General features: G+C 32.4%; 1 long non-coding RNA gene across 3 annotated transcripts in view; it reads left to right on the top strand.

Annotated features, from left to right (window-relative positions):
• Positions 1–25,871, top strand: part of LOC141378333 (uncharacterized) — a 41,857-nt gene that overhangs the window by 10,356 nt on the left and 5,630 nt on the right. Inside the window, exons 3-6 of one of the 3 annotated variants that reach the window (XR_012392562.1) lie at positions 11,195–11,413; positions 14,707–14,846; positions 16,994–17,088; positions 22,189–22,236. This is a non-coding gene — a long non-coding RNA (uncharacterized lncRNA). Of the gene's footprint in view, positions 1–10,162; positions 11,414–14,706; positions 14,847–16,993; positions 17,089–22,188; positions 22,237–25,871 lie in introns of those variants that run through there. The other 2 variants (XR_012392560.1, XR_012392561.1) reach the window with 2 other exon arrangements.

Below are 25,871 nucleotides of genomic sequence, written 5' to 3'. Positions count from 1 at the left end.
ATGCTCCTAAAATTATTCTGCATAAATCTGCAGATTTTTTTATTTTACAAAATTCTCAGCAAAAATGGCTAAAAATATCCACAGATTCTGTCTCGCCTTAGTCATAACTCCTGAGTTCTGCTTAACCTGCAGTGTAAACCTTCAGCACGTGTTAGCACACATCGTCACGCTAAAACCACCACATTCCTATGTCTGCCGTTATCAAGATTGTCCTTGAATATTCCACATCACCTGAGAGGCAAACACATTCATCTATGACTTCTTTTCCCCTAAACACGTCTGTCCAGCGTCAGCCGTATAGCGCTGTTTACTCAGTCTCTGTGTTTGTTTTGTTTTTTCTCTGCGCTCAGATTGCGTTTCTCAGATGCCGGATCCCGAAGGAGAGCGTTCAGCGGCAGGTGTCTGCTCCCGCTCTTTCCACACACACACACAAACACAAACACACACTTCAGCATTGCTAACTTTCAGGAGAAACGCTCAAAGCAAAAGCGCACGCAGGCTCTTTCCACATGGCGGAAAGTGTCGATTATAAGTTGGAGCACAATAGATCCCCCACTGGAGGGATTGACTTGCTTTTTTAATAGACGCTGAACTGTAAATCTAAATTGAAAGCCTGGGTCATTGTGCCTCATTGACTCGAAACCACACACACACACACACACACACAAAAAAGCAAATGATGTCTTAGTCGAGAGAAATATATCAAAGGATATCAACAATTATGAGTCATAAACAGGCTTGGCGCCGCAGCGGTGGGGCCCGGAGCAGCGGGAATTAGCATGTTGAGCTAATAAATATGCATGTAAAGATTCTCCCAGAGGAATAACACGCGTGTGATTGATAGCTTTGCAATTGAAGGATGTGTAAATTCACCCTCTTTTTTTTTTCGCTGCACTTCTGCTGTTGTACCGTCGAAATCCATCTCACTTGTTAAAAGTTTTACCAACTTTATAATCCTTAATGCCACATCTGCTTCCTGCCTTTATAGCGCCTGTAAAACTTCATTAAATTATTACCACCAGCTGGCCTCGTCGCACAATAACCTCACTTATCTCTCATTCGCTGACAATACTTTTGATTTATAGAGCCTATTAGAATAAATGATATTTTATACATATGTGGATATGGGTAAACAAGAGGAAATGTGTTCTTTTTCAATGATTCATGAGCGACGTTGGGTTTTGGGGAGAAGGGGGGATGTTTTTTTGGGGGAGGAGGAAACTGATTTGTGGGGCAGAGGTGATGACTTTTGAGGAATAAAAATGATACTTATATTTATATCTGGCTGTAAACATTGAATATTTTCATTTGTGGAATTGCAAAAAGAAAATATTAATTATAATAAAAGGAGATTTTATAAAAATATTTACATAAGCAGGGATGGACTTTCTGATTTGGGGGCCCTAAGCAATCCCATGAATGAGGCTCTAACATTGAAACTCAAAACACTCTCTTTTTCTATGGATGTTTTTTCTCTATGTAGATTCAGGTTTTTTTTTGTAAGTAAACCGCATGTTAAAAATATCTTTAATAGCCTTTATCTTCCTTATGTACAATTAAAATCACAAATAAAAAACAAGTGCACAAAATGTATACAGTTAATTAGCCATATTTGTGATTAGATTGTAATATTTACATGTGCAGTAATAGAAGTACAAAGAAGTAGAAAGTTAAAATATTAATGTTATAGACAGAATTTAAAACATGATTTTAAAATTTTTTCCCAGAGATGGGTTGCGGCTGGAAGGGCATCCGCTGCGTAAAAATTTGCTGGATAAGTTGGCGGTTCATTCCGCTGTGGCGACCCCGGATTAATAAAGGGACTAAGCCGACAAGAAAATGAATGAATGAATGATTTTAAATTTATTAAAGAGCTATATGATTAATATGGTCTTCTTGACATTGATTTGGGCCCCCTAATTCCCCGGGGGCCTAAGTGGCTGCTTACCTCACTTATTGGTTATGTCCGCCCCTGTATATTAGTATATTATACGATAAAATCTCAAATAAATGCATCTGAAATGTGTATTTGAAATTTTAAATAATAAAGATGCAGTAACAAAAATATACAGTTGTTGAAAAATAATAATATATAAAAAATAAGTGTATATAAAATATAATTGAATGAAAATAATATAGAAAATGAATGCACAGCTAATTGATTTTTCATCATCCTTTAAAGTGTAAGTAATAATAAAAATGTGGTTTTATTCAGAAAATTAAATGTATTGTAGTTCAATTGGTATTATTAAGCATGTAATTGCATGGCAATATGTTCATAGAATACATTATTTTCAGCATGTAACAGTAAAATATAACTTTTTTTATATGAAACTTAAACACATTCACTTTTATTGTGTTATTAATTTGATAACACATTAATCTTTAATGAATATAAATACTAAAAATTAATATCTGGAGATTGGTAATACTAATAATTTTAATTATTTAGTTAAATAATAACTTTGATTTCAAAAGTTTTATTCAGAAAGCAAATTAATTTGTGATGGAATTTGTGACACAATAAAAAAATGAATGCAAATTAAAACATATTTGATCAATTCCAAAATTATATGTATTATGTGAAAAAAACTAAAATGAGTGCAGTTGAATTGTGTATTTGATATTTTAAAATAATGAAGTTCTTAAAATATTATATGGATATTTATGGATATAACAAAATAGCTAAATGTATATAGAAAATGAATGCACAGTGAACTGATTTTTTCATCCTTTAAAGTGTAAATGTGGTTTTATTTAGAAAATAATAGGTATTGTTATACAATTGATAATATTAAGCATGTAATTACATGATAATTACATAATAAATTCAAAAAATACATCATTTTCAGTATGTACCATATTCATCTATAATTGAAAATATTCAAAATACTATAAAAATTCAAATTTGTAGAGTGGTAATATTAATATATTTCAAAATTTCATTCATAAAATCTAATTAACTTGTGATTAAATTTAATAGTAGATATGACAATAAAAATGCACATTAAAACATATTCGATCAATTTCTGAATTATACATATGTGTATATATATATATATATATATATATATATATATATATATATATATATATATATATATATATATATATATATATATATATATAGTTTTAAAAAAATATGTATTTATAAAAATATATGGATAAATAACAATATAATGGAATGTATATTATAAATGCACAGCCAACTGATTTTTCATCATCCATTACTTCATTAAAGTATAAGTAATAGCTTAAAAATGTGATTTTATTTAGAAAATTAAATGTATTGTTAAACAATTGCTAATATTAAGACTGTATAGTTACATGATATGCTAGTTTAATACATAATTTTCAGTATGGAACAGTGAAATATACATTATAAAATGTAAAATTTACACATTCACTTTACTAAATTGTTATATGCTAAAATAAAAACTGTTATTATTATAAATTATTATTATATTCTAAAGTATTATTCATTTGATGACACATTCATCTTTAATTGAAGATTTAAAAAATAATGAAGATATTTAAAGGGTGTTGATACTAATATATTTTAAAAGTTATATTCAGAAAATCTAATTAATTTGAGAGGGAATTTAATAGTAGATTTTGAAAATGTGTACACATTAAAACAGTCGATCATTTAAAAAAAAAGCCTTCATTTTTCCAAAAGAAATGAACATTTAAGAAATGAACAATTTAAAAGCAGATAGCATTTTCAGTAATACCTACTTTTATTTAGAAATAAAATACTGTACTCTGTTTTGTTTTAGTTTGGTTTATTCATGTCACACTCTTCACTATATTCCCCTGTGTTCTTTATTGGTTGTGTCCACCCCCTCGTCAGCTTTAGTTAACTGTTTCTTTGTGTATTTATGCTCGGTTTATTGTCAGTAGTTTTTTTAGGTGACAGGATTGTAGTTCGGGTGATAGTGAATGTTCTCTTGCGATCTATCAGGGTTAGATCACTGGTAATTGTGACAAATACATTCAGTAATACTTCGGTAATACTCATATATTTTTTTCAAGTTATATTTAGAAAATGTAACTAATTTAATAGTTTTATGTAATGGTAGATATTAATATAGGGAATTTATTTGTATTAACATATGGAATTTAATGGTAGATATTAAAATTGTATACAGATTAAAAACATTTGATCATTTAAAAAAATACATTTATTATAAAATACATTTATTTACAGTGTATAACTCAACAGAAAATGAATGCATTTTTGATAATTAAAATCAATTAGAAAAACTAAAACTGTTAAATTGCTTTTTTTAATAGAAAAAGGAGTAAAATGCACATGAACTAATGATCATTAAACACATTAAGCTTTCAGTTTCCACTCCAATTTGACTATCCTCCACTATTGTGATGTAAAATCCCTCAGATGTCGTCCTCTAAACTCTTCATCTTCTTCTCTCAGACAGAAAGTTTGACACTGAAAAAAAGTGGGATAAATCCTGAAAGAGCATCATTCTCCCATCCTGAAGAATTCCAGCACCCCCTAATGTCACAAAGCAGTTACTGAAGCACAAAACAATCCCCCCCTAAAAAAAGCTGCTGGCGTTTGCAGAGCCGAAGGAAGCTGAGAGCAACAGTCTCACAGGAGCTCACGGTATACAGCACACAGCCAAAAAGTCTTAAAAGTTGAAATGGAGTAGCGAGTGATTTGGCTAAATTGCTTTCATTTATGTGGGAGACTCGGCGCTGGAAATGTGCCCTCGAGGTGCGAGAAGTCATTTCCATCTTTAAGTTAGTTTTAAGTGCTCAGACGAGAGAGAAAAAGATGCGCTTATGCCTGAAGGTAAACCTTAAAAACTTCCTGCATACACTAAACGATTTCCAGAGGTTAAAGGTCAATGCTTACTGCTTAGGAGTATTAAAAAAGTAACACTCGCTGCTTTAATGTGCATTATTAATCAGATATTACTGCGGAAATCATGAATATACAGGGCTCAGTGTGAATGAGTACACCCTTTTTAGAAAATGAATACTTTTATATATATATCTTAGTGGCTTTAGACAGTAATTGTTGGGGAATTTTAATGAAATAGCTTTATTGAACAGGTTTTTTTTATTAAAATAAAAGTTTAGTCATCTAATGTCTTCAGGACTATAAAGATAATCCATTTTCATTCATTCATTCATTTTCCTTTGACTTAGTCCCTTATTCATGATTTATGTACACAGCGGATGCTCTTCTAGCTGCAACCCAGTACTGGGAAACACCCATACACTCTCTCATTCACACTCTACGGCTAACTTAGTTTATTTAATTCTCCTATAGAGCTGTGTTTGGACTGTGGGGTAACTACAGAGGAAACTCACATGAGCATGGGGAGAACATGCAAACTCTCCACAGAAATGTTACTGACCCAGCCAGGACTCTAACCAGCGACCTTCTTGCTGTGAGGTGACAGTGCTAATCACTGAGCCACCGTAGCACCTTGAATTCAAACAAGTTATTGCAAAAAGTAATTATAAACTACAAACAAGCTTCTATTTTTATGTTTCTCTTTATTTTTCCTGTTTATTAAAATTTCATTTAATATTTTCCCAACATACTAGTTTGGGTGAGCAGTTTTAATACTGTGATCTTAAGCATATCACAATCTCATATTATTCTATAAAATGTATATATTATTCACTATCTCATAATATATTATTGTAAAACATCCAATAATATAAAAAGAGAGTGATATAATAATGTAAAAGAGAGTAAAAAAAAGTTTTTGTATCCCAATTGCAGTTGTTTACTTAAAAAGAGTTTAATTTATTTTTTATTTTAAAAATCATACGTTTATGGTTTGTCTATATTTGACCCAACATTGTAGCAAAACATTTCCAAAACTTGCTGGATAAGTTGGCAGTTCATTCTGCTGTGGCGACCCCGGATTAATAAAGGGACTAAGCCGACAAGTAAATGAAATTAAATTTTATTAAGATTGTTATATATTTTAAATGATATATTGCAAATATATTATTTAAATAATAAACAAATGTATAAAACCCGATTCCAGTTGTGTAGTTAAAAAATTAATTTATTTTAATTTAATCTATATTCTATATTTGACCCAAAATTTTATTGAAACAACCCATTTTGAAGAATGAGTGTTTATTTTATTCTACTTTTATTTTTATATTTCCATTGATTGCAATAATGAAAAAACATAATTATTCAAATATAATAATATGCATAGTATGGTATTTATTATTCATGCTATGTCAACAACAACAACAATAATAGTGATAATAATAATAAAAATCATAAAATTATTATTATTATTATTATTATTATTATTATTATTATTATATTTTTAAACATAAACAAATTGATAAAACCCAATTCCAATTGTTTACTTGAAAAAATAATTTAAGTCAATTTTAAAATGCATATATTTATAGTTTGTCTATATTTGACCCAAAATTGTATTAAAACAACCCAGAATTGTAGGATGAGTGTTTGTATTTTGTTCTTTTTTTCACTAATTGCATCAATAAAAATATAAATATTGAAACATAATAATAAATAGCATTAGATGCCATTATTGTATTTATTTTTTCAGAATATGCCAGCAATATTATTAATAACACTAATCTTAATAATATATATTTAAAAAAAACATAAATAAAATTATAAAACCCAATTCCAGTTGTTTACTTAAATTTAAAACGCAAGTGCTACAAAATTGTATTGAAACAACCCAGGAGTGTAGTTTGAGTTTGTGTATTTTTTTCTATATTCATTTTTATTTTTCTATTGATTTCAACAATAAAAACATAAATATTAAAATATAATAATAAATAAACAGTATTAGATATTATTATGGTATTTATTTTTAAAATATGTCAGCAATAATAATACTACTAATAATAATAATAGATTATTATTATTAACATAATTAAATATATAAAACATAAATATATATAAAACATATTCCAGCTTTTTACTTTAATTAAAAACTTTAGTCTGACATTTTAGTTTGTCTACTGGCCCAAAATTGTATTAAAACAACCCAGAATTACAGGTGAATGTATGTATTTTGTTTTTTTCCACTGATTGCAACAATAAAAACATAAATATTAAAATATTATAATAAACAAATAGTATTAAATGCCACTGTGCTGTTTATTTTTTCAGAATATGTCAACAATATTAATAATATTAATACATTTTTAAAGCATAAACCAACATATAAAACACAATTCCAGTTGTTCACTTAAAAATCTAATTGAAAACTTCAGTTCTACAGTATGTTTGTGTTTGTCTATTAACCCAAAATTGAATTAACTCAGCATTGTAGGTAGAGTGTGTGTAATGTTTTATGAAATATTAATTCCACTTTTGTGCTTGATTATAGGGAATAGTTTAATCTTTGGGGGAATAGTTAGTTACATTTAGTCTTCTTTCCATTCTAATTTGGCTTTAAATGTGTTTGGCTTTAACTAACAGCTTGAGGGAGTCGATTTCAGGAAGTGTAATATAATTATGAGCTTATTAATATGTGTGTGTTGTGAGAGATCTGGTGGACGGTGTTTTGTGTTTTGCTTAAGTGTTAAACCTCTGAGATTTGCAGAGTGAGCCTGATCCGTGTAAACTGGTCGCGTTCAGATAGTTCTGCTGCTTGAAATATATAAAGTGCATTAATACTTATAGTTATTTATTATAATATTTATTATAACAGTTGTAGAAATAGATTACAAAACAATATATTAGTTAAAGTATGTAATCATTGATTGCTTTTTTTTAAAGAGTATTTTCAATAAATTTTAACTATGCAAACGCAAATGTCAGTATAAATATAAGCATTTTGTTCTACTTTTTATTTTTGGAACAATAAGAGCAGTATACATATAACAATAATGCAGTGTACATGTTCAGAATATAGTATTAGATGCTATAATGGTATTTTTATTTTTAGAATATGTCAACAGCACCAATAGTATTAATAATGCATAATACTATATTATTATTATTGTTATTATTATTATTATTATTATTATTATTATTATTATTATTATTATTATTATTATTAATACAGATGTTTGCTGTAAATAAATGTATAATACATACAGTAAGTATTATAAAAATATTTATCAGATGGGATGGTGGGCCAAATTAAAGGTTACCATAGGCCAATTTTGGCCCGCAGACCCTAGTTTGGGCATCTCTGAGATGTCTCTATATACTAATATAATACTGTATATTATTTTGTTGTTGTTGTTGACATTCACAAAAATAATACAAATTTTTTGACATTCTGATAAATATAATAATAATTATTATTATTATAAATGCTTTTCAGAATGTCAACATAAATAATTTGAATATTATTTTTAGAATGTTAACAAAAAAAATAATAATGATATATTTTAAATAAAAATAAGATAGATAGATGGACGGACGGACGGACGGACAGACAGATAGATAGATAAATAGATTTTTTTTATATTAATATTATTATAATACTTATTATACATTTATTTACAGCAAACATATATATTTATTAATATAATAATAATAATAAAATTATTATTATTATTATTATTATAAATGCTTTTCAGAATGTCAACATAAATAATATTAATATTATTTTTAGAATGTTAACAAAAAGAAATAATAATGATATATTTTAAAGAAAAATAAGATAGATGGACGGACGGACGGACAGACAGATAAATTGATAAATAGATAATAGTTTTTTATTTTAAAAATAGTAATATTATTATAATACTTATTATACATTTATTTACAGCAAACATATACATTTATTAATATTATAATAATAATAATACGAGGGGGTACGTCTCGCTCACGTTTAGAGACAGACAACCCCCCCACCCCACACACACACACACACACACACACTTTTCTTAAATCCACTACACCCTGATGGATGGATGGATAGACGGACGGACGGATGGACGGACGGACAAACGGACAGACGGACAGACAGACAGACAGACAGACAGACAGACAGACAGACAGACAGATAGATAGATGACTAAGCCAAAAAAAAATTAATGAATGAATATTAATATTATTGTAACACTTCTGTATTATACATTTATTTAAAGCAGAAGTCTATATGTATTAATATTATACAATAATAATAATTGCTATTATTATACAGTTTACATTATTTATTTTCCTATGTATTGTATATTTATTTACATATGTACAGCTACATTTTTTATATTTATTAATATAATAATAATAATAATAATAATAATAATAATAAATTTTATTAAGATTGTTATATATTTTAAATGATATATTGCAAATATTTATTGTATATTAACTGAAATATTGAACAATAATTTATGTTTAAATTTTATAATTTACGATAATGTTGATATTTTTAATAATGCTAATATATAATTATGATCATTTTCATTTATCAAGATTTAAAGTGGATCAAAAAAAGGTTTTTCAAAAATGACCGGAAACTAGAATGGGTCATGTTCAGTAGTTTAGACGATATAATAATTATAATTGTTATGATTTTACTTCTACAACTATACAGATATTTTACTCAACTTCACATTAAGAAAAAACATCATCTAACATATGTCCCGCTTCCACAATATCAATAACCGTATTAAAATAAGCATCTATTATAAACAATCCTGAATGCATGATGAATTTGTGCGTAGCATCAAGCAGCCAGTCTGCATTTGTTTGTCTTTTTATCTGCTATTTCTACAGACTCGTCAGAAGTTGGCGGTGAAGCGGTGCATGATTAGTATGCATTAAACGACGCTGCTGTAGTTGTAAAAGTAGGGCCTGTTTGTACGTCCTATAACTGTGATGCTGATGAGCACGCGGCCTGTTTGTTTTCCCTGGTGGAGTAAACAGACTCATTTGGAGCGCGGGCTTGATTTCCCCTGAGCGGCGCAGCGGTGTGAACACTACCTGTCAGCATCAGCACACCTGAGCTGCTGAGCATTAACCATCAGGGTCGCTGACACCAGCCAGCCGCGCTCAATGAGCCCAACTATCACTCAGCAACAAGACACCAGACCCAAAAAACACATATGCACATAGCCACCGGCCACGGGCGTAATCAGCAGCTGGCTTTTTCCTGTAATTCAGAAGATTTAAGTTATTTTAGCATACAGAGTGTGTAAAAGGAGCATTAACAGAGGCGAGAGACACTGTAAACTGACAACACGGTCTTGTACTGTCATAAAACTGTAAGAAGTGAACCACTGGATTACTGTCATTGCAAATAGTCTGCGAAGTTGTTAATCAAAAAAGTGCATGATAAATAAGTAATATCTCAAGAGTAGCAGTGGGATATAGCTGTATATCGCCACTGGTGGGAGGCATGCGTTGGCTCGTGGCAGCATGCCAAATGCCTTAGTGTCCCACCAGTGACAATATACAGCCATATCGCATTATGAGTGTGATATTGCGTTTATACAACAGCTCGACGTCATAATCGTTTATATAAAAAAGAAAATCAAAAACGGAGAGTCTCAAAATTCTTTCGTATAAGGAACTACTTCCGCCATTCATTCACATCTGCAGCTGACGTCAAAACAACAGAAACTGTTACTAATTCACCAACGTCACTTTAGAGCTAGTATTGTATGATTCTCTAGCGTAATGTTTAAAGTGACGACAAAACAGGTGATTTTGCTCACATTTTTAGATTAAAATGCTGTTCACACCAAAAGCGGTATGCACGGATAAATCCCAGCACCAGCGCAATCAGAAATAACAGTTTGTTAACAAAAGCCTCTGAACGCCACTTGCCTTTGACAGGAAAAGCAAATGGAATTATATATTTTCAATGTACAGTAGCAGCACGCTGATACGCCGGCTTTATGAGGAGACCGTTTTATTGCGCTTCCGATTTTAAAAGATGGAGGTTGCCATCTGCATTATAAGAAAAAGAAAACACACTGTACAGTCGGAAGTATAACATGGATTCATAACTTTTTTCTGTGCAGCGACGCTACTTTGAAAGAGTCCGATTTACTATACATTAAACAACGGCAACTTCATTTCACGGAAGACAGAGTTAAGATGTCGACCCAGACCTTAAGTTATATTTAATTTACCTCTATTTGTATAACCTTCAATTGGCAAAAGTGAAGAAAAAAAAAAAACTTGAGATAACCAGGCTCAGATGGTACGACCATTACTCCACTGGCCAAACTTCGTGTGCAGAGCTGCAGTCTAAGCACTGGAGGCTGGAAGCTAGGCCTCAGCAAAGACTCGTCTGTCCCTGGAGCATCACAGGAATCAGTCTCATGCTCTTCACTCCTCCATGACCACCATAGAAGCTGATCAGGATACAGCCTGGTCCAGGATATGGAAACCTTGGGATCATCTCGTCACTGGTCTTGGATCGTATCAGTGGCACAGCGTGGTCTGATATTAAGTATGGTGAGAATAATTGACAGCTTCTATAATTGTCTGAGAGGCATCCCCTGTTTGCATAGTAGGCCTACCTTGTGTTTTATTAGCTAATTTAAGCTATTTTTAGAAGATATATATAATGTAAAAACTATACATTATTTATGTTACTTCATAATACCTATATGTCTGATAAGCTTTTAATATTTATGGACAATGCACAGATATTACTGTTTCACAATGTTTTTACACTGCATAATTTGAATCTACCAAGCTTAGCTTACAATGTTTTCAATGTTTACATTGTTCTACTTACATTACATCTAAATCCCAAATATCAGAAATGACAACAGATTGTTCAGATTTAATTAATGACAACAAAGTTTTAATGTTATTGATTAATGCACTGAATTGACAGATTCAGATCGTTTTCCTTCTGCTTTGTCCCTGGTTTATCAGGGATTCCCACAGCGGAATGAACCGCCACTTACTTGACAGATGCTTGTATTTTTAATTTAAGGTGTTTTATGTTTGTTAAAATAATTTCTAAGTGCATTTTAGTGATTTTTCAGCTAATTACACTGTCTTGTCCCGATATGTGGATTTAGAGGTTTTTGCATAAAAAGCAGACGTGGATTTAGCTAGTTTTGACGCAAAAAAAAAGTTAATTACCTTGTTAAAAACCAAAGAATTGTCTAAAGTGACATTTTTAAAAAGAAAACAGGTATTTTATTTATTAGTTAATAATATTTTCATTACATATAAAATGTAACTTCTGAACCTAATCAGAGGAGCCTGATAGAAAATGCTCATTTACAAAAAAAAAAAAAAAGGTCTGATGGATTTTAGAGGGTTTTGCATCTGAACTCTTCATATACACTGTAAAAAATAAATCCGTAAAATTTACGGTAAAAAAACGGCAGCTGTGGTTGCCAGTACATTACCGTTAAAAACACGGTACAAACCGTAAAAGTCTAACTGTGTAACTAAAGATGTGTAGATGTTGGTCATTCAAAATACAGACATATTACCTCTATAAATTAATAAAATACTGTAGTTTACTGTAAAATGAGAAATTACTTTTACGGTTTGTACCGTGTTCTTAACGGTAAAGTACACCCACATGAAGGTGGTGATGAGGAAGTTACATAATGAGCCAATGCTCATCACAATCAACTTTTCCCACAAGCAGAAAAGAGGATCAGCATATAGAAGGTGCTCAGTGTCATTCACACAGCTACTAAACACCAGTATGGTAACACGCATAAAATTAAAGTCATGAAATAAACATTGTTTATCAACATTAGATGTAAAATAAATCTCTAATGTGCATAACTGATGGGGAAACTACTAAAAAGATCCATAATAATGTCAACAAAATACATAAAAAGTGATGTGCCATGCAGGGAATTCTGGGAAAGTCAATTTACGGTTATCCGCCGTATATATTAAGGAATACAATGTTAATGTACTCATATTTTACATTTTTCCTTTAATAAAAAAATCAGTATTAGAATCTGCCAATTTACTTGTTTAAAAAATCGTCAATAAATCAGTGATGAGAAAATGAAGGTCAGCGCATCCATGGCTCTGACGCCTCCGCTGCAGATCACCGGCAAACTTTAAAGTTAACTTCAGCTCAGCGGAGAGCGTTTAATGAATAAATAACAATGGCTTGATATGATTCAACTGATTATGGATAATTTGCATGAACGTTGGCAGGTCTTGAGCGTTTACGGTGTGAGTGGGTGTTTTGAGCGACATGAAAAGCACACGATCGAACCTTTAAGACAAGCTGAAGAAAAGACTTGCCAGCAGAAGCACTGCTATGATCACATTCAATTAATTACAAATGAAATTAATTAGCATTAAATTAATGCCACGCTTGCTGTGAGCATTTTAGAGGAATACAAAGAGTTGATGTATCACCAGTAAACCCGCAAAATGTCATCATGTGGGAAAATATGTTAATATCGCATTAATGAAGAAGGAATTAACACAATTACTGTATCTAAAGTGTACTTTTGGTAGTCTGAAATGGTGAGTCGTGCTGAACTGTAATGTGTGATATCAAATGATCATGTTATGTTGTGGCTCAACAGGTCATAAGGCCTTCATTACGCTAATCAGATTTGAGGACGTTCTTAAACTACACGGCGTTTGACCGAGGCTTCATTATTCCATGTCACCTACATTTATCCTCATCGCTGCTTTAACAGAAGACCTTTTGTGTGTGTGTGTGTGTCTGCATTTAAAGTTCAGAGAAAACAGAAAAAAGTATTGCAGAAGAGTGTGAAGGGCGAAAACTGTATGTGGCAAGGGTTACAATCTAAACTCCACAATGTATTTTTATGTTTGTTTGTTTTTATTATTATTTTATATAGAGTCTTTGGTAAAGTTTCTTTTTTTAACTGCGTTTTTAAGGTTTTTATAAACATAGCATACAAATAACATTTACTTAGAATGTTTACATTCACAAAAAAATCAACAAATAGATAAAAAATAATAGATAAATTAAAATTATATATATAAATAATAGGGCGATGCAGTGGCGCAGTGGGTAGTGCTGTCGCCTCACAGCAAGAAGGTCGCTGGTTTAAGCCTTGGCTGGGTTAGTTGGCGTTTTTGTGTGGAGTTTGCATGTTCTCCCTTTTGCAGGTTTGCAGGTTTCCTCCGGGTGCTCCGGTTTCCCCCACAGTCCAAAGACATGCGGTACAGGTGAATTGGGTAGGCTAAATTGTCCATAGAGTATGAGTTTGTATGGATGTTTCCCAGAGATGGGTTGCAGCTGGAAGGGCATCCGCTGTGTAAAAGCATGTGCTGGATAAGTTGGCGGTTCTTCCCGCTGTGGTGATCCCGGATTAATAAAAGGACTAAGCCGACAATAAAATGAATAAACGAATAAATGTGAATAATAATGAAAGCTTAAAAAAGATAATACATTACATTTAAAAAGGACTTAAAGAGAAGTAGATAAACTCCAATAAATAAATTCTAGTTTGCATCGTAGCCCCTGGATTTTAAAACATTTCAATATGTTCTTAGACACAATGCCACTGCTGATCCTCTCTGAGCTCCATTATCATAGCCATGACTGTCCACAAACCAACTGCAAAGAGCTTCTGTTTTTCACCTGTTGAGTTGATTAAATTTAAGGCTCTAATTGTATATATAATTGCAACATAGGCTCATGTGTATATACGTGGCCGTATATACATTTCTGAAGATTTTGAATTATGTAGCCTGAAGTACATATGGCTGCATTTCGTCTTTAAAACCAAAGATACGGGGTGGTATGATACCATTTCTTTTTGTGCTAATAGCTGACCGCTTACCTCCGTGTGAGTCCAAGCTACCTTGCCATGAACGTTGGTGGAATTGAGACGTGGAGTTGAGAGATTGAGGGAGGAGTTGACCATGACGATGGGGTTCGAGTCTGGCGAAGAAATGTTCCAGAAAGCAGGTAAGACAAAAACACAAGCCAAAAAATAAAAAAGTTAATAACAGGGTGAGCATGTGGGAAAAGAAAAGCCCTTGAATGATTTTTACCATGTTTTCAGATTTTACCACATTAGGGACCGAGCACTGGTGGTGCGTAGGCCCTTTTGTAATTGCTCTGTTTCTTCTTATTACTAACTTTGAGGGTGTAAACATGCTCGAAAACTCACAAAAGTTTGCTCACACACCCAAAGTGGAGAAAATTCACATTTAATATGTGTTTAAGAAGTGGGTGTGGTAAAATGGTTCGGCAGCGCCACCTATAAGCAGTTTCTTGCACACATTTCAACATTCAGCAATCATTCAGAAATTCAACATTCAGCAGCAAGTCGGATATTTTTAACTTCTTTTACTTGAAGTTTTTTGCTATTTTCAGGCATTGCTTTTTAACAAACTCCTCCTAGGGTATAATCAGATCAACACCAATATGTGGTATTGTCATCTAAAGGCCTTGGCAACTTGGCCAAGGCCTTAAACTGTGAAGATCTGGAGTTTTTGTCAAAGGGTGTGTCTATGGCGGCCTCACAAGCTTTAATGTTTTGCCAGAAAACAGGCATGCATTGTTTGTTTCAGCCGTTTAGCTCTTTTTAAATCTATTGGTTGGGCTTAGGGAAGGAGGTGGGCAGGTCAATCAGTGATTTTGAAAACACTATTGCTTGGGTTTAGGGAAGCACGTTGATTGGTCAGTCAGTCAGTCGACAGCAGCCTCTAGTGGATTTACTAGAGAACAGCAGGTGCAAACGGCAGTCGCTAGAGATATTTCAGATCTCAAAAAGTGTACACAGCGGTCTTAGGTGGATTTGCAAAAAACAAAAACTGCAAAAAACGTATGGTAAGGTTAATTTTCAGCACTTTGCGTGTGTGTGCAAGCTTTTGTGACTTTTCTAGCATGTTTAGACCCTCAAAAATGCAATTAATTTCGGAATGGAATAATAATCATAAGAAGAAACATATCAATTCCAATAGGGCCTACTAATCACCGGTGCTAAGTCCCTAATGTGGTATAATCTGAAAACGCAGTAAAAATCAGGCGAGTGCTTTTCAGTTGGGTTAGGTAAGAAGGTGAGCGGGTCAATCGTTGCTTTTGAAAACACTATAGGTTGGGTTTTGGGGAGCACATCGATTGGTCAGCCAGATAGCAGATTCGCGAGAGAAATTTCAGATCTCAAGAAGCAAACACAGCAGCTTTTAGTGAATTCACAAAAACAAAAACTGCAAAAAAACGTAGCTCCTGGGACATATTTGCCGCTCTCCAGAAATGTATATAGGGGTATGTTTTCAGAATTAACCTGTGTTTTATAACTGAATTTTTTAATTTAGTATATTTTTTATGTATATATTTTATAATTGTATTTAAAATATATAAATATCTAAACTTATTTATTTAATCATATTAATATTAAACATTTTATTTATTTGTGTGAGTGTATGTGTAAATTGGCATTTTTTTGTAGTACTGGACTCATCATTATTCAGTAGTTCCAGTATTTGTAAAAGGGCTGTGCAGAATGTAGGACATATGGTATGTTTTTGTATGTTATTTTTTCCAAAAGATTTATGAAACGTGGCATATGATATCTGGCTTATGTTTTATGATATGATATTATGCTGTCAAACTTTTCTCCTGGTATGATCTTGATGATGGTTTCTTGTCAAAACATTCAATGTTTCACATGTAAACACAAAATGAACAAGGCAACTTTCACGACATATTAGTATACGGTGTGTCTAACATGAGATGCTTTAATAGAAGTAACAGGACAGCGAACTGCATATCTCTTTGGGGTTACAGACACGTATTTGGAGTCAAAAAGGGATATGTGAGCTTTTTCGGGCTTTGTTCAGACACATTAATAGAGCAGGGGCTGTTTGGAAGGCAGCACGTGTGCGTTTGCCTCATCACAATGAAACAGACCTAACTTCTGTCTGCAGAAAACTAGAGCGTGACTGCCACATTTAAATATGAAATAGCTAAAGATTTCTGTTTCACACACCTTGTACATTGTGCAAACAAAGCCACCAATTCCGGAGGAAGAAAGACGAGTGAATTTAAAGCAGGCCTTTGTCGTTGTTTATAACTGTGTTGTCTTTGTTCCCGTTTTCCCTCTGCAGGCGAAAGAATGGGCTGAAATATTTTTAAACAGTAATTACCTGGCCGGGATCCGACAGAGGGGGATTAATGGAGGAGCAGAGAAGTGTGCTGGAAGGTACGTCTCCGTCACACGGGGAATGAGGAGACGCAGATCTCTGATTCGGAGCTGTGTGTGTTTCTCTCTTCTTTTCACCAGCTCCAGTCGTTGATTTGCGCCAAATGACAGGAGCCGTTTAGTCTTATAAATCTAGTTTGGAGGATGTTTTAAGATTTGGTGTTTGGGTATTTTGTTTTTATGGTGGTTAAATGAATGTGATTCGGTGGTAGTTGAAGGGAAAGTTCACCCAAAAATGATAATTAACTCGCTGTTTACTCTCCCTCATGTGGGTTTAAATCTTTACAAGTTCCTTTCTTCATGTTGAATGCAAAAGAAAGTAGTTTGGAGATATCTGAAAACCTGTAGCCTGTATTTGGTTTTCCTACTATGGAGGTCAGTGGTTACAGGCTTTCAGCATTCTTCAAAGCATTCAATCTTGTTCAACAGAAGAAAGAATTGAAAAACAAAAATCATTGATGGAGAATCTTCGTTCCACTGATGGCTCATTTCCACTGAGTGGTTATGGTTTGGTAGAGTACAGTATGGTTCATTTATTTCCACTGTCTGAAGTGTTAAAATAGCACACTGTACTGTACCGCACTGAACCACTTGTCTGGTATGAAGCACATCAGTACAGTACTAAAGGGTGGAGCTGCTTGCTTGCTTAAATGAAAGTTTTCAGAGATCAGAGAAATCATCACTTGTGCACGCAACAAGACAAGGGAACGACAACACAGGAAGCAGCTTTTTAAACCTGCTAGTTTTTTTGCATTGGTTGAATGAGTCTGAACTGGTGTTAATTAACTGTCAGCTTTGAAATGATGTCCTGTTATGCAAGTCATTTTCACATTCAGTCTTTGTGAAACGAACTGAACACTGAAATGACGTTTTCAGTGATCAATAATTATTTTTTCAATCTTGATTTAATTTGCTTTTATCTTTGGTAACTTTGGTTAGTGATCTATGATGATTCCTAAAGGTGCATTCAGATTGTGTTTATATACGGAAATCTATATATATTCAAATCAATTTATCTTTATTTCTCTAGTGCTTTTACAGTGTAGATTGTGTCAAAGCTTAGAAGTTCTAGTAAATTGAAACTGTGTCCAGTTTTCAGAGTTGAAGTTTGAAGATTGAAAGCTGAATATTTGTACAGTAAATGGCCATTTTTGCAATATTTTGAAATATGATGCAATGTATGTACAAATATGACACACACACACACACACACACATATATATATATATATATATATATATATATATATATATATATATATATATATATATATATATATATATATATATATATATATATATATATACATACACCATGCCTTTGTATGGAAAATGTGTGATAGGCCCAGAATCTGTGCTTGTAAAAATTAGCAGATTCTACTGATTTTTGATCCCATCATTCAATTTAATTTTTTACTTATGCAAATGTGTGTAAAAATATACAGTATTTATGCAGTTTTTGTATTGATTTCAGTATTATTATTAAATAATATGTAAATATTTAGATAACGTAATAATAATAACGTAATACATATTGTAAACTAACATTTTCAATCTTTCAGTGAATGTACTGTTATATACGGACGGATGGACGGACGGATAGATAGATAGATAGATAGATAGATAGATAGATAGATAGATAGATAGATAGATAGATAGATAGATAGATAGATGGATGGATGGATGGATGGATGGATGGATGGATGGATGGATGGATGGATGGATGGATGGATGGATGGATGGATGGATGGATAGATAGATAGATAGATAGATAGATAGATAGATAGATAGATAGATAGATAGATAGATAGATAGATAGATAGATAGATGGATCGATGGATCGATGGATCGATGGATGGATAGATAAACAGACAGATGGATAGACAGATGGATAGATTGATTTTTTTTACCAAACAAGTGGTTCTAATTGGATTTAGATTGTAAACCTAAATAAAGATTAAGTGATTTCTTTTTTTTTTTCTGCAAGTTTTTTTTGCTCCTACCCTTTCAGAATCATTGTGCATAAATCTTCAGATTTTATACACATTTCTGTTTGGAAATAGCAAAAAAGGTCAGGTATAATGACCAGGTGTAATAGCAAAAAAGGTATTATTAAGTTGAGTTTTTCTTTAAAACGGGCAAAGTAATCTGCCAATTAGGGATGTAAAAAATAAATAAATAAATAAATATATAAATAAATAAATAAATAAATAAATATATATATATATATATATATATATATATATATATATATATATATATATATATATATATATATATATATATATATATATATATATATATTATTATTATTATTATTATTATTATTATTATTTGTAACATTTTATTTTGCTGGTCCATTTGAGTATTAGTAGACTGTCTGCTTAATATCTGCTGATACTGATACTTCAACAGATATTTAACCGACTTTGCAAGTTCTTGTCAACTTACACTAACCCTAAATCAATAAGTTAGTTGGCATGTAGATGCAATGTAACTTAAATTCAACAAATGGACCATCTAAATAAAGTGACATTATTATTATTATTATTATTATTATTATTATTACTGTTATTGTTATTATTAACTTTTATGACACCTTTGTAAACACTCACTTTTTTCCCCACTAAAATAAATGGTCAAAAAAACAACAACAACATTATCTCATAAGTAGCTAATTTAAAACCCAGTTCAGGAGATGTTTCAGAATGTCATTTAAATCAAGTGTTTTTGTGGTGGTCTGATTTCACATTACTCAACAGTTCTGTGAATGTCTTTACCATAGTCATTTTGCATCCACATAAATATTCATGTATGCAAAGAGTGCAAGACCCCATAAGTAGCTTCTTTGCCGCTTACTTGTAGAAGTCAAAACTGATAAACACTCCAAGAAAGAGCGTGGCCCTTTAAATGCACATAAATCTCATGCTAGTGATTTAGATGGCAGCACATATGCTTTACAATATTGATTGCGGCATAACTGCTTTGTGTTTGAATACCAAAAGCACATTGATCACTAGTGCTTCAGGCTTTTTTTCTGTGCAGAAAGAAAGAAAAGCAGCAATGTCAGTGTCTATCGAAACAGCCTTTTCTTCATTTCATTTGCTTAAAAATGTTTCCGCAATTTAAGTGCCAGTCTATCGGCTAGCTTTTGTTTGTCGAGATGAGCTCCGATTGAGGCTAAGGCACATCAAAACATGCTTTTCTCTAATACAGAGGTCTGTAGTTAATTGAGAGCGCTTCATAAATGTGTCTGATTTATAATAGGACATAAAGTGATTCCTTCCATAAACCACCAGTGCAATCTACGCTCTAATTACAACAACATCATAAATCAGGAATAAATCTGAGCAAAACACAATATAAACAAACAAAAGTTAGCCGGAAAGTAAACAGCGTTAAAACTATGGAAAGCAGCAGAACGGAGTCATAAAAAGCTCATTTAAAGGCTGATATTATGAAGATCATAGAAAATTACAGCGGTCTATAGATAGTAAGCAATCATTATTGGTGTATAATAGGCAAGAGGCTGTGTTATTATGTCTGAGGTTTACCAGAGGCCAGCTTTGGCTGAAAATGTCACAACAAGAAAGTTTAACTGCTAAAGTGAGGAAAAGCTTTGGTTAGTATTTGGACAACATAAAGGAATTAAGTTAGCTTATTAGTTTTTACTTAAGTAGAAAGTAGATTTCTTAAGTAATCTAAACTTAAGTACACTGAACCTAAAACAATTACGTTTTCCTAAAAATAAAAAATCTCAAGAATTGTGTTGTTTCAGCTCATTTTAAATAAGTATTTTTAACAAACAGCAAAATTGTCAAAAAAAAAACTCAAGAATTGTGTAAATTCAACTCCTTTTAGTAAGTATCAAAACTCATTGTTTGAGTGTTTTTTTGGGCGTTATTTCTGTCATACCAAATGCATTTTATAATTGTTTCCTAACAGATTTCCCTACCAATACACTTCACGTCTTCAAAAAGTCTTCAAGACCAGATAAATTACTTTAAATATAATATTAAGAAGATTATAGAAAATTACAGCAGTCTATAGATAGTAAGCAATCCATTATTGGTGTATAATGGGCAGGAGGCTGTGTTATTATGTCTGAGGTTTACCAGAGGCCAGCTGTAGCTGACAACGTCAGCTACAATGACAATGTATAACTGCTAAAGCGGGGAAAAGCTTTAATTAGTGTTTGGACAACATGAAGGAATTAAGTTAGCTTATTAGTGTTTACAAATTTAAGTAGATTGAACATGAAACAATTAAGTTATCCCAAAAAACCTCAAAAATTGTGATGTTTCAGCTCATTTTAAATAAGTATTTTAAACAAACAGCAGACATTATTGACTGTAAAACGAATGCTGGGATGTCCCACACAAATTAAGTTAACTTAATTGTTTCTACAGATTTAAGTGGATTTAACATAAACCTGTATAAGTTGTCTAAAAAAACTAAATCATTGTGTTAATTCAACCCATTTTAGTTTGAACAAGTAGCAAAAATCATTGTTTGAGTGTTTTTGGATGTTATTTGTGTCATACCGATTGCATTTTATAACTGTTTCCCTACCAAAAACACATCTAATCTTCAAAAAGTCTTCAAAACCAGTTAATTTTTATTAAATATAATATTATGAAGATCATAGAAAATTACAGTGGTTTATAGATAGTAAGCAATCCATTATTGGTGTATAATGGGCAGGAGGCTGTGTTATTATGTCTGAGGTTTACCAGAGGCCAGCTTTAGCTGACAACGTCAAACTCAACAAGAAAGTTTAACTGCTAAATTGAGGAAATGCTTTGGGTAGTATTTGGACAACATGAAGGAATTAAGTTAGCTTATTAGTGTTTACAAATTTAAGTAGATTGAACCTAAAACAATTAAGTTTTACCCAAAAAAAAATTCAAGAATTGTGTTGTTTCAACTCATTTTTAATAAGTATTTTAAACAAAAAGCAAAGTTGTCAGAAAAAAAACTTCAAGATTTGTTTTAATTCAAGTCATTTTAGTTTGAACAAGTAGCAAAACTCATTGTTTGAGCGTTTTTTGGTTGTTATTTCTGTCATACCAAATGCATTTTATAATTTTATTCCTAACAGGTTTTCCTACCAATACACTTCACATCTTCAAAAAGTCTTCAAGACCAGGTAAATTCCATTAAATATAATATTGATATTGCTAAAGTGAGGAAAAGCTTTAATTAGTGTTTGGACAACATGAAGGAATTAAGTTAGCTTATTATTGTTTACCAATTTAAGTAGATTGAACATGATACAATTAATATATCCCAAAAAATAACTCGAAAATGGTGTTGTTTCAGCTCATTTTAAATAAGTTTTTTAAACCAACGGCAAACATTATTGACTGTAAAACGAATGCTGGGATGTCCCAACACAAATTAAGTTAACTTGTTGTTGTTAACTGGATTTAACATAAACCATAAGTTGTCTAAAAACACCTTAATAATTGTATTAATTAAACTCATTTTAGTTTGAACAAGTAGCAAAACTCATTTTTTGAGTGTTTTTGGGTGTTATTTCTGTCATACCGATTGCATTTTATAATTGTTTCCCTACCAAAACACATCTAATCTTGAAAAAGTCTTCAAAACCAGTTAACATTCATTAAATATAATATTATGAAGATCATTAAAAAATTACAGCGGCTTATAGATAAGCAATCCATTAGTGGTGTATAATCAATAATAACTATCATAAAAAATATAGCTTAATGGGGCTAATAATATTGACCTTAAAATATATAAATATTTTTTTTAAATGTTGAAAAATTGCTTTTATTCAAGCCGAAGCAAAAGAAATAAGACTTTCTCTAGAAGGAAAAATATTACTGAACATACTTTGTTAAACATAATTTGGGAAATACAAAAACACACACACACACACACACACACACACACACACACAAATATATTATATTACATGTTAAGTGCCCTTATAAACACCCCACTGTTTTGAGTTTTAATTTTAAGGGTTCACTCTAAACTACATTCGTTCATTTTCCTTCGGCTCAGTATCTTCATTTATCAGAGGTAGCTACAGCGGAATAAACCACTAACTCATTCTTTCATTCATTTTCTTTTCGGCTTAGTCCCTTTATTAATCCGGGGTTGCCACAACGGAATGAACCGCCAACTTATCCAGTTTTACGTAACGGATGCCCTTCTAGATGCAACCCATCTCTGGGAAACATGTACAGTACACACTCATTTACACTTATACTACTAGACAATTTAGCCTACCCAATTCACCTGTACCGCATGTTATTGGACTGTGGGGGAAACCAGAGCACCCAGAGGAAACCCACGCGAACGCAGGGAGAACATGCAAACTCCACATAGAAATGCCAACTGACCCAGCTAAGACTCGAACCAGCGACCCTCTTGCTGTGGGGGGACAGCACTACCTACTGCGCCACTGCGTTGCCTAAATCACTAACTCTCATACACTATGACCAATTTAGTTAATCCAATGCGCTTATACTGCATGTGTTTGGACTGTGGGGAAAACCGGAGCACCCGGAGGAAACCCACATCAATATAGGGAAAACATGATAACTCTACACAGAAATGCCAACTAGCCCAGCTGGGACTCGAACCAGCGACCTTCTTGATGTGAGGTGAGAGTGTTAACCACTGAGCCACCATGCCACCATTGTTGCATATATTATTAGTATTATTTAGTTTTACTGATATTTAATTGTACTGTTTTATTATTGTTCAATGACATACAAAAGTTTAATCTTTTTGTACATTTACAGTTTGCAGTTTCATTCAGGTTAATTAAGTTTTGATGAGAAACATTGCCCAACCACTGGAAATATATACATACAAGAAGTACAAGAATCTTTAAAAAAATTTTTTTTTTCCTTTTGCAAATATTTCCCAAATGATGTTCAACAGAATAAGACAATTTTCACAGTATGTCTGATAATATTTTATCTTTTAGAGAAAGTCTTATTTGTTTTATTTCGGCTTGAATAAAAGCAGTTTTTATTTTTTTAAGGACAAAATTATTAGCTCCTTTAAGCTATATTTTTTGGGATAGTCTACAGAACAAACCATCGCTATACAACACCTTGCCTTATTACCCTTCCCTACCTAATTAACCTAATTAACCTATTTAAGCCTTTAAATGTAACTTTAAGCTGTATAGAAGTGTCTTGAAAAATATTTAGTCAAATATTATTTACTGTCATCATGGAAAATAAATCAGTTATTAGAGTTATTAAAACTATTATGATTAGAAATGTGTTGAAACAGAATTATTAATAATTCTGTTTTTAATAATTCTGATTTCAACTGTATATTTCCACTGTTGTAAGTTTCCTTTCAAGGGGTTAGTTCAGTCTAAACTAAATTTTTAGTCATAATTAACTTACTATAATGTTGGTCCAAACCACTGTGACGTTTTTCAAAAACAAGAAGAGAGGTGTAGCTAAAGGTTGTATACAATAAAAAGTTACTGCTTATTTCTCAAGTCTTATAATATGACCAGGAATGCACTGTAATTCATCTGTTATTCAGTGAAAAAACATTCATACTGTTTGGAAAAACATGGACATTCTAAGGCCCAATCTCAATTCTACCCCTTAGCCCTTCCCCTTACCCCTCATTTTGTGTGTGCATACCAAGGGGGAATGGTGTCCCAATTCTCTTTAGCTTGAAGGCGTAGGGCTAAGGGGAAGGGCTGAATAGCCCTTCGAACTGAGATTTTTCAGGACCACACTCAAAACCAAGGGGTGAGAAAATTTCCCAGAATGCACCAGTCACAACAGCAGTATTGCTGAACCCGGAAGTAAGCAGATCCACAAATTAGTATTTTTTTGTCTTTATTACGAATTTTTACAACAAACAAACACGTTTTAATATATTCATAACAGCGTTTGTGTTTTACCATAATGCTTTAAAATAAACGCTAAATAAAAACTGCTAAACTTCGCGATCCAAAATCCATAATCATAACTCCTGTATAGCAGTTCCACACCAATCTGACACACGATGACACTCGAAAACCCTGTCAGAAAAGTCTAGTGTCTGGGAATGAGCTTTTTACAGTGTCTGCTATAATGTTAGTGTTGTTTTAGTGTGTTTACATTGATGAATATGGCCACGGTGTAAATACACAGTACAGTTACGATCTTATTGTCACATTAGAGCGTTATGATAACATGATATATTGCCTTCAGTGATTTCCTAAAGACAAATACCAATAAATAACACAACTGGAATCACTACAGCAGTCGTGATCATCTGATCTCATATGAAGTATGCAAGTGCAATGACATGTGATGTAGTGTGCAGGTGCTGTCCCAATTCTCCCAATTTTGAAGCCCTTCCCCTTAACCCTCGGTTTCAAGGGCCAAGGGGAAGAGGTAGGGCTACAAAAATAGAATTGAGATTGGGCCTATGTTCCTAATTGTATGTTTTTGTAGAAGAAACTAAATCCTTTTCCCAGAGATGGGTTGCAGCTGGAACTGCATCCACTACATAAAAATCATACTGGATAAGTTGGCGGTTCATTCCGCTGTGGCGACCCCGGATTAATAAAGGGAATAAGCCGAAAAGAAAATGAATTAATGAACTAAATCCAACAATACATTCACTTTTGGAACTATTCCTTTCAAAAAAAACAAGCAATGCTTTTAGATCCAAACGCATGCCCATATCTGCTGCTTGACTTCCAACACAAAAACATCAAGAGCCGAGGAGATACAAAAGACTCAAGCATGAAACACCAAGATTATTGCGCTGTAATCCTGTTAG

The sequence above is a fragment of the Danio rerio genome, chromosome 16, assembly GCF_049306965.1.
Source record: "Danio rerio strain Tuebingen ecotype United States chromosome 16, GRCz12tu, whole genome shotgun sequence".
In the NCBI taxonomy this organism is placed as follows: domain Eukaryota; kingdom Metazoa; phylum Chordata; class Actinopteri; order Cypriniformes; family Danionidae; genus Danio; species Danio rerio.
This window is presented reverse-complemented; position numbering and strand designations above follow the sequence as displayed.